General features: G+C 45.8%; 1 long non-coding RNA gene across 1 annotated transcript; it reads left to right on the top strand.

The window, feature by feature from the left end:
* The first annotated feature begins 221 nt into the window (after nt 1–221).
* LOC119097979 (uncharacterized) lies at nt 222–1,483 on the top strand. Its single transcript, XR_005094220.1, has 3 exons — nt 222–390; nt 785–912; nt 1,308–1,483. It is a non-coding gene; the product is annotated as an uncharacterized LOC119097979 (long non-coding RNA).
* The last annotated feature ends 9,804 nt before the right edge of the window (nt 1,484–11,287 follow it).

The following is an 11,287-nucleotide window of genomic DNA, read 5'->3' as shown; positions in this document are numbered from 1 at the left end:
GTCAGCGTGTCCTTGTCAACATTGATATTCACGATGTTGACGCATCTTTCGTGGCCGTTGTTGTTACCGACGACTGCTACCTCCCCTGGGGAGCATAGCCGCCCTATACTCTTACCGAACATGGTCTAACGATGTGGGAAATTTGGATGACTTCATGCCTATATGCTCCTGTGATTAATATACCGGAGGACCCCGGCGGCGCTGGCCAGCCGACGAGCACCAGCCAGCGTCCTTCACCCGTCAGGGCCAGGAGACGGCTACAGCCATCGCAGAGGATGGCATACCGAGGGCTACAGCGGAGCTGAATCAACACCCGACTCCAGAAGCCGCACTTGTCCCTGTTGCACCCAACCCCGTCATATGAGTCGGAGATGGTGGTCGAGAAACTGAGTAAGTGGACGTGCGTCTGCGGGAATATTGTTCAAAGGTTTTCTCAGGCTAACCGTATAAAGTGATAATAAAGTCAGCTTTAATGACACGACAGCATGCGTTGCTCAGGCACATTACGAAAATAGTGCAATTCGTGCCGTGTAAGGAATCTTTATAGGCACATATATTTCAAATTCAGTCCATATGAAATTTGGACGTGTCTCGACCAATGATTTGCTGTCGTTTATAATTTGTCTCGCTCTTGCTTCTGTTCGACAACCCCTGAAATTGTTTTGTTCGTCCACGTTACTACTACTCTGTCATTTAATTGGTAACAAACGCTATTTGTTTCCGGCTGTTCGTTTTGTTCAAAGGAACTGCAGCATTGGCTGACATGAGATGTCTTCCGTTTCAGACGAAGATGGAGCAGGAGGAAGAGATCAGTTGATAGGATCGCCTTTGAACTTATATTCCAGAAGTCGCACTTGTCCCTGTTGCACCCAACCCCGTTATGTGAGTCGTATATGACGGTCGAGAAACTGAGTAAGTGGATGTAGGTCTGCGGGGATATTGTGAAAAGGTTTTCCCAGGCTAACCGTATAACAGTGATGATTAAATCAGCTTTAATGACACGACAGCGTGCGGTGCTCATGCACATAACGAAAATAGAGCAATTCGGGCCGTGTAAGTGAGGTTTATAGGCACATGTATCTCAAATTTAGTCTATAAAAAATTGGGCGTGTTTCGGCCACTGATTTGCTATCGTTTATAACTTGTCTCAAGTTTTCTTCTGTTCGAGGACCCCTGAAATTGTTTTATTCGTTCACGTTACTTCAACTCTTTGTCATTTCGTTGGTGACAAACAATATTTGTTTCCAGCTGTTCGTTTGTTCAAAGGAACTGCAGTATTGGCTGACACCAAATGTCTTCTGTTTCAGACGAAGATGGAGCAGGAGGGAAGAGATCAGTTGGTACGATTGCCTCTGAACTTATGCTAGAAAGCTCGTGGTTCTTCGTCTTGTGTAAATGTTTTGTAAATACATGCGTGCAGCCTTGGCTGACATGGGATGTCTTCTGTTTAGGACGAAGATGGAGCAGGAGGAAGAGATGAGATGGTGCGATCGCCTCTGAACTTATACTAGAAAGTTCGTGGCTATTGGTCTTATGTTTTGTAAGATACATGTGTGTCTGATTGTAAATAAACACATGCATTTCCCAATTAATGTCTGTTCAGGCAACGAGTGGTGAGTGAGACCGAAAAAGACAGTGGGGAATTCGGTGAATTTTGTCAGCCAGTCATTTAGTGAGACATTGTCAGAGCGCCACAATGCGATGTTCCTATGTCTTGTTTTACTTGTCAATGTCTGCATTTCGGACAACAAACAGACAAGGATTTGCGACTGACAAGGATACAATAATGATGAAAACTAGCCAGCCAACCATGTCCAACAGATGTGGTTGCGCTGCAAAACACTCCCTCATATTGTTTCGTCATGTTATTTTGGACGGGGATGAAAAGGTTGTAGGACTTTGAAGATGAATAGCGGGAAAAATGTGCAGAAGAAGATGCACATTCATTAAAGACGCTGGACAATACCTCAAGTGAGCTAAATGAAAAACATGGTGAGTTCGAATCAAACAGTGCGTTTATTATAAGATGTATCGGATGTCTGCATTTCAGGGATAGCCATCTGCCTGCGTCAGAACACAAGATCGTAGAACAGATAAGATGTACACGAATATCGGCAAAAAATCAGATACGTGCAGAACCAGAGTTTATCAGTTAATCCCGCATTAATGTAAATATTTTTCCTTGACCATAGACTGGTGCCGCTGGTGGGGGTCGGTCAGCTGATAATCGCTAGTCTGGTTGGAAGCCCTTTCCCACGTCAACGTCCACATCCTCGTCCATCCAATATCAACAAACGTTCACCGTCCCTGAACAAATGCAAAACACCGGCAAGATCATTTCCCTTGCTGGCCATCATCCTTGCCATCTTCATTCCATACTATCATCATCCCATACCTCAGACGACATACCGAGGACTCAAGCGGACAATGAGCAGAATCATCACTCGATTTCAGGAGCCGCACTTGCCCCTGCTCTACTGAACCCTGACGTGCGAGTCGTGCAGGGTGATCGAGAAAGAAGGTAAGTGGACGCACGTCCTCGGGATAGTGTTCCAAGGTTTTCTCTGGGTGTTCCGTAAACAGTGGTGATAAAGGTAATTTAATTAAACGACACTGTAGTGTGCACCACTTTTGCGCGTAACGAATATAACGCACATCTCGCCGTGTAAGGAGACTTTACTAGCTCGTTCACGTCAAATCCAGTCGACGAAAAACTGGGGCGTGTTTTGAACAATGGTTTACCGTCCTTTATAGCTTGTGACACTTATTTCGCTTCGATGCCCATGAACTAGCTATGTTGCCCATTCACGTTGCTACCACTCTTTGTCGTCTGTGAAAAACGGTGTTTGCTTCCTGCAGTTTGCTTTGTTCAAAGGAGTTCCAGCATTGTCTGATATGAAATGCCTTCTGTTTCAGCCGCAGATGGAGCGGGAGATCAGACGGTGTGATTTCTTCTGAACTTATACCAGGAAGTTCGCGGCTCTTTTTTAGGTGTAAATACGTTGTAAATAGATGTGTTATAAACAAACACATATATTTTCCATTGAGTGCCGGTGCTCAGACGACGAATGGCGAGTGAACAGGGCGAATATGGTGACGTGCGGTGTACGGGCAGAGAAGCTGGACGATCCATGTCCAACGATGGCACGCACACGCAGTCTGTTGCGGATGAGCCTGAAAGACCGATTCAACATCATCGGTTCTGGCAGAGTGTTCTGCTAGCCCGCAGACGTCGGTCCTGGTAATTTGAGAACAACGCGTGTGCTGCATTTGAGTGTTTTGATGGTCTGTGTCCTTCTTTATTCTTTTGGTGTTTTCCTGTATCCTTATGTGCTGATGTTTCGACATCCAACACTAAGAGAAGGTGGACGATCCACCATTTTCTGGTGTTCGGATTTTATTCCATTCTGGTGTGATGTTTTTATCTTCCCGCATTTAAAAAGAGAAACGTCATTGGTGGCAAAGACACCCAATCACAAACACCACATTGCGTTTAGCCCAAAATTGGGTGAATATCTGCAGGTGGCTAACACTATCCTTTTTGTGTTTGACTTTGTCACTCCACATTTAAACAAAAATGCATTTCTTGTTGCAAGTGTGTCCTTAGCGCTCGTTCATTGACACCTCTGACCCCCTTCACAACTTTGGCACTCACCATTTTTTTTGTCTAGTTAGACACGTTAAGAAAATACACATTTCAAGTTCAAAATGTGGCAAAAATTCAGCCCAGTTTACGATACCATAGCCCAAACAAGCATAAATAAAACGGATGACGAAGTAGGTCAGGGTCTGAAGCTGGGTCTCACATCGCCGTTCTCTAATGTTTGCCTCACGTGCACTCTGGGTCTTGTTTCTAGGATGTTTCTAGGATGTCAAGCAGGTGGAGAAAGGGATGGAGAGAAGAAACGTGAGCTAATGCGGCGGTCAACAAGCAGGGTGCAGTTAATGCACCACCCCCTAGGTCCGGATTTGCTATTTTTACCATAAATGGTCCGCCGGAAACTAAAAGGCGGTGTGTAACGCCTACTCACCGAGCCTCCCTTGAAGTCACCCAAGCAAATCCAGGCTGCACCCCTGAAAATACAAATATTTTCGGTTTGAAGCTTAAACAATGTCGAAGACTTCAATCTCTTCGGGTGGTTGAGCCGCCGATATTTAATGTTGGATCTGACGCTGGATGACATTTCGGCTATTTCGATTCAGATTATTTTTAAGGCGCTGTCGGGCTATGAAGCTTCGTTATCCTGGTTATTGACTGAACAGATTCTTTGTTTCATTTGTTGATACAAAAGTAAGACCACGAAGGTCGACGTGAGGGAGGTGACGCAGATAGGAGTAACTGGATCCCGTCTGTCACGCTTCTGGGGCGATCAGTCTTTTCTTGTTTCGACGCTATTGAATATAATTCCGCGGTCTAGTGATCAGAAAGCTCTTTTGGGCTGAAGTAAATGACCGCAATGGGTAGTGTAACTACTTGTCGCGTGACTTGTATCAGGTTCCGGAACCAGGGAGAACGCAGAAACCAGTCTAGAATTGGTCCGAGTGATCCAGCAGGAACTAGGATTCCGCCTCACATCAAGCCGAAAGATATGGTAATAACCAGGACGCAGCCCAATATTAGGTAGAAAGATCCACCAAGGGCTAAGATCCATCCCGAGCCTAAGCCGCAAGACCCAAGAAGAAACAAGATCCAGTCGGATACCAGCCCAAGAGAACCAGTAGGAACCAAAATCCAGTCTTACAGTATGCTGAAAGATCCAACAAAAACCAAGATCCAGACTGGCATTATGTCGAAAGCCCCAGCAAGAACCAAGATTCAGCCTGGAACATGTAGATGTCCAGCAAGAACCAAGGTACCGCTCAAAATTAAGCTGAGATGTAGCGAGAACCAAGGTTTAGGCTAAATTAATGCCAAAGTAACCAGCAAGAACAAAAATCACATGAGACTTCTGTCAGCCTTCATATTTTAAGTTCAGCAAGGTGATTCTCAGGGGCGTTATCTTTCAAAATAGTTGGGAAGCTGAGCAGGGAAATGGCTATACCTATGACCATCTTTTCTTAAAGTCGATAGGCCTAAAGTGACCCAACAATATGACACAACACCTTTGGCGTTCCTAAAAGGGAATGTTCCACATTTGAAGGTGTTGAAGCAAGCATCAGATGTGATGAAAGAAACTCACTTGTAACTATTGCTGCGCTTTTGAAGTGGAAAAGACTGTTCCAGACAGCACAACCTTTGTTAAGTACATATGTTCCTTAATGCGTCACGGTCTGATTCAGTCATCGTGCCTTCCACAACATAAATTAAGAGCCAATTGGAGGTGATATATTTGAAAATTGTGCCCACAAACCCAATATATGAAAGCCTTGACAATTTTTTTTTGCCTTGATCGCTGCATAGCTCATGAGAATGGCAGGATTTGAATTACGTTATCATAACGTCATGAATGCTAGGGTGACTGAAATACTCTCCTCATTTCGCGGCTGTGTAGCTCAGAAACTAGGGGGGCCTAGCTCTTAAGGGCAGGATTGTGGATAGCACCGAAAGGTTTTCAAGACGGATATTCCAGCTTAGAAACCATATAGCTGTGTTACACTCCCGTAAATTGATAAAGCTGAATGGAAACAATGTGCATTAACCCATTTTAGAAAGCCACCCAAATTTCAGATGTTTAATGCAACCCTGCCACAATCGATGCAGCCCTGCCACACAAGGCATCCGCCACACTTCCCAAAGTGAAGGATGCAGAATGCAATCATGTGAGTTTGAGCATTTAATTCTTCTGCATGCATGCAATATCTTGTGTGTGTTGCTTGAACAATTCTCTTTTGACACTTGCAACACAAGGTTTTCTCGAAAGCTATTTACTTATTTTTTCTATGCTGTTACCCAAGAACGGGTAACCGGGAGTGCCCCTCCCTCAATCCCAGCGACGCAGTAAACCGTACGTTAACACCAGAAAACATAAAATAAAGTCGCGGCACCCCCAACTAGGAAGAAGAAACAAACAAAGAGGCGGGCGGAGAGGTGGTGCAGACCCCAAGGAATTGTGTTATGTAATAGGCAAGGAAAAATCATACATGAGAATGCTTAAAGTAGTCATTAGCTAAAGTCAGCTAATGACAACCCGCTATAACCGCCCAATAAGCTACAACCACTCAATTCACCGTGTTAGTAAGGGTTGTACAGACACACAGGTCGGAGGGGGCAATGACCTGGTCATTTTCGTGCTGGGTTTTGAGCTGGATGTCCAGGGAGTTCACCCAGCTAAGCGGAGCTTGTTGCTGGAAGAACTCCCGGAGCCAGCGCCGTGAATTTGGGTGCATGTGCATGACTTTAACTATATCAGAACGTGATTATGGAACATGAAGGAGGTTAAATATGAAGTGCGTTGCATATGTGCAGCGCAAATGATTGCAATATCTTCAGATATGTTAGCCACGTTAATATGTATTCACGAAACGCTTGCTGATGATGTTCTTTACGATGGTTTTTGATGCAGAGATAAGTTATTCTTGGAAAATATGAAACTATGTCATTCCACAGCTTAGGGCCAAGGCAAGATGTAAAAAGTCTATAATTACGATTAGAGAAAGGTTGGTCTGAATGTTTACTCGCCTCATATCCATGTCATTTGATTCATAGAGCTGTATATGAAATCAAATGATGCACGGAGCTGTCAAGTTATAAATCTGTGCATCACTCTTAGCGATATCCGATAGTTTCAAAATTTTGTATCGTTTAAAGATTGGCTCTGATGTTGGTGGAGGATACACATTTTCTATAAGACGCACAGCCCTTTTTTGCAAAATTACTAACAGATCTATTTGAGAAGCATAATTCATACCCCAAATCAAGCAACAGTAATTCGAATAAGAATTATTAGAATGGCTGCGGGCATAGAAAATTGCTGCTCTACCAGGATAACACCAGATTCACTGGAATCATCTCTTATTTGTTCCAAAATGCGCCCGCCAACAAATCCTTTCATACCGGCGTGTGATAGAAGTTCCTTAGCAACCCAATAAGCAATCAGCAGCCACAAACGCATGTGATCACAAGCGTCCACGACAGCATCTTAGGAACAGGGCCAGAGTGGAGAGCACGTACCATAACCCAGCATACGGGTGTTATCTGAGCGAACATCAGCTGATCTGATCCGTCATCCGTTTTGTTTACATCCGTTTTGGTCAAGGTAATAGGCATCGGGTAGCGCCGAACCGACCCAAAAACACTGCCTCCGCTGGATAAGCTTGATCAGCTGGCGTTTATTTGCCGACGGTTTTGGAAACAACTAAGTTATCAATAAATATGTTGGTAAAAAAGCTATACTTACCGGAGCTCATCAATACCGAATCAAGTATGGCAGCAATCAAGGGAAATGAGCTTGTCGTTGCGTTACATTTGATCAGGGACGGTGCAGATTCGTTTATAATAAATGGGGAGGATGTAGATGTTGACGTAGACAATAGCATTTCACGCAGTCAACGATTATCAGCGGACCGACTCACACCAACGACAGCAGCCTGTGTTGCATGACCTACAGCAGTCGATGCGCCCTAACCTCCCCCCCCCCCCCCGACAGCAGTCCGTGGCCAAGGAAAATGATTGCTACAAAATACGGTGCTAACTGGCAAACTCTGGTTCTGCGAGCATCTGACTTCTAACTTACATCTTATCTGTCTCATCTGTTCTACGCCTTTGCGCGCTGACGCAGCCAGGTGGTGGTTGTCTTTAAAATGCGGACATAGAAACATCTAGTAACACAGGTACTCGAATCAAACTCACTGTTTCTCTTTTAGCTCCCCGAATCGCATTGCCTAGCGTCGTTTGTGAACGTCTATCTTGCCTTGCATATTTTCATTGCTTTTACCTTTCAACTCTTACATCCGCTCTATCTCCATTCTAAAAAATCTGATGTGAGGGAGAAATTTGCCACGCAATAATACCTTCTTCAGCATGGATGGCGGAGATGTGGACCTTTACAAGTAACGCAAAATATAGAAACATCACCTAGTGCCGCCTGGCAATGTCTCACCTGAACGGCTGATAAAATTATATGACTACGGTATTGTTTTTCGCTCTTAATCACGACTACGATATTTTTCGCTCATGGCACCATATCCGCCCTTTTCACTCACAGTTTGTCGTCTGAATGCCGACGCTCCACGGGAGACATGTGCGCTTATTTACAACGGAGCAAACATGAACTTCCTAGTACAAGTTCAAAGGTAATCGCGCCATCTCATCTCTCCCTCCTGGTCCATCTTCGTCTGAAGCAGACGACATTTTTTGTCGACCAATGCTATAGTTCCTTTGGACAAACGAAATGCTGGAGAAAAAGCGTTTTTCACGAATAGATGCATAAAGAGTGTGCAATGTGAACGGACAAAACCACAACTTCAGGGGTCATCGAAGCGAAAAAAGCGAGACAAATTATAGTATACGGTAAATCATTGGTCGAAGCACGCCTCAATTTTAGTTGGATTGAATATGACGTGACCGAGCTAATAAGACTTCCTTACACGGCGAGATGTGCATTATATTCGTCATGTGCGTCAGTGGTGCACGCTGCAGTGTCGCCTAAAGAAATGGGCTTTACCACCAGTGTTTATGGTACGCCGAGAAAAACTTTGGGACAATACCCCCGCGGGCATACGTCCACTTATTCGGTTTCTCGGCCACCTTGTACGACTCGCGTAGCAGGGTTCGGTGGAACATGGCAAATACGGATTCTGGAGTCGAGTGATGATTTAGTTCATCATCCGCTTTAGCGCTCTGTATGTAATTTGACGCATCGGATGAAGATGGCAAGGATGATGACCAGCGAGGGAAATGAGCTTGCCAATGTTTTACATTTGCTCAGGGGCGGTGAAGGTTCGTAGATAATGTACGTGGAGGACGCATACGTTGACTAGACAATGACCCTCCATGCAGTCAACGATATCAGCTCGCCGACCCACAACAGCGGCATCAGTCTCTGGCCAAGGAAAGAAATAATGGCAGAATGCTGTGCTAACTGGTAAACGCCGGCTGTACCTGCATCTGATTTCTGACCTACGTCTTCATCATGTCGTCTGTTCTACGGCTTTGCGCTCTGACGCGGCCAGGTGGTTGTCTCTAAAATCGGGACACGCACCCATCTCACAACAAGCGTACTGATCGAATCGAACTCACTATGTTTCCCTTCTAGCTCCCTGAACCGCATTCCCCAGCGTCGTTTGTGAACGTGCATCTTTTTTCGCATGGTTTTCCCGCTATTCATCTATAAACTCTTCATCCTTTTAACATCCTCTTGCATCTCTTACCTCCGCTCTATCTCCTTCTCAAACAATCCGACGTGAGGGAGGACTTTGCCACGCAATCATACCTTCTTGAGCATAACTGAGTGGCTGGTTTTCGTCGGTCGCCATCATTTCTTTGCCGTTAGTTCCGAATGCTTGTCTGAGTTGTTACCGGGGATGTAAACCTTTGCAAGCAAAAACAAATAGAGAAACATCGCCCAGTGCGGGCTTAGCAATGTGTCACTTAAGCGACTAGCTGCTAATATTCGGTTACTTCGCCATTGTTTTTCGCTCGTATTCACCGCATGCCACCACATCCATCCTATTCATTCTCCATTCGTCGTCTGAACACAGGCACACAGTGGGAAACTTATGTGTTTATTTACACTGGGACATGCCTTCATTTACTACATACGCTGCATGAGACAAGCAGCCACAAGCTTCCTGGTACAATTTCAGAGATAATCACACCATCTGATCTCCTCCTCCATCTTCGTCTGAAATCGGTCGAGACACACCTCAATTTACGTGAACTGAAATCGGAATGATCCAGCCTATAAAGCCTCCTTCCACAGCAAGATGTGCACTATATTCGTCATGCGCATAAGCCGTGCACGCTGCAGTGGCAATTAAGATGACTGCAGCCACTGTCTTGAGTGGTGCAACCACTTAGCACCACGGTCTACGGTTGGCCCGAGAAAAGCCTTGGAATAATGTCCCCACAGACGTCCTCCACTCATTCAGTTTCTCGGCCATCCTGTACGACTCGCATAGCAGGGTTCGGTAGAACAGAGGGAAGTGCGGCTTCTGCAGTAAAGTTATAATTCTGCTCATCGTCCGCTCTAGCCATTGGTATGTCATCTGCTACAAGCGGTGTAGCCGTCTCCTGGCCCTGAGCGGTGAAGGACGCTGGCTGGTGCCCGTCGTCGGCTGGCCAGCGTCGTCGGGGTCCTCCGATGCAGGCGAGGCTCTAGCGTGGGCGTCGCTGTTTGCCGAACCTGTTGAACAAAACGCGTGTGAGAGCACAGTAATTGTGCTCCGCAACCGTCACCGTGACAAATGTAGAGTTGCTGGACGTAGCCAGGGAATATTAAAATACCCATTACGAGCGTGTTGCTGGTATGTTGCCTGTTTTTGTTTGGGACGTCTTGCTCAACTACCCGCCATTCTTATGTTTATCCTAACTCTTTGAATGATGGATTTCAGAGATCAGAGCTCACGCTAAGCATTGCTTGTTGTGTGACCCCTGACCCCTACCACCCAATCACGCAATTCCATGTCAACGGCAGAATTTGGTGGCGAAAGCTTAACGTGCCGCAATACTCGCCACGGTCCGTCCTGCTCTCGTGACGTCAACTGACCTTCAGTTTCAGACCGCTGCCACCGGCCACAGGTCATACCTGTCAAGGACAAATAGCGAGCGCCCTGAAGCGACTCCATTGTACCCTGGCGCGGGTGGGTGGATCGGAAGACAGGCGCCCTAACCAACTGAGCCACTGGGACGGACAAATGGATGTCACCTTTTGGGACGTTGCGCTTAGAATCACCTAAACAGTGGAGTCATTGTTCTGGTCATAGTAGCCATCGTGTAACTAGAGGAGCGCAGTCGTAAATGGCAAAACAGCGTAATGTAATTCATGAGCATCCGCTCATAGGTGCGATAACTGTGACTGACGACCATAGATCGATCCCTTAGCCACCCGAACGAGAAAACCTGCGCAAGGGATTTCGTCGGTATTCATCGCACAGTTACAGACACATGCCCCACTCCTGATCTGTTGGAACAAGAATCACTAATTGCTTCAACCACACCGGAAGAGAAAAAGAAAAGAAATCACCGTCCATTGTTAAGTGTTTTGACGCTTTCCACTCGTACCCTACATTTTCGTCCAAATTTTGTTCTGGTACTGTCCCAAGTCCTTCCCCTTGACTTCATGCACAGGTAACACGCTTGCCAGCTGCAAACATTCAAGAAGGCACATGACAAGGCGCCATTAACGCA

Source organism: Pollicipes pollicipes, unplaced genomic scaffold, assembly GCF_011947565.3.
Source record: "Pollicipes pollicipes isolate AB1234 unplaced genomic scaffold, Ppol_2.1 Scaffold_2555;HRSCAF=2994_pilon_pilon_pilon, whole genome shotgun sequence".
In the NCBI taxonomy this organism is placed as follows: domain Eukaryota; kingdom Metazoa; phylum Arthropoda; class Thecostraca; order Pollicipedomorpha; family Pollicipedidae; genus Pollicipes; species Pollicipes pollicipes.
This window is presented reverse-complemented; position numbering and strand designations above follow the sequence as displayed.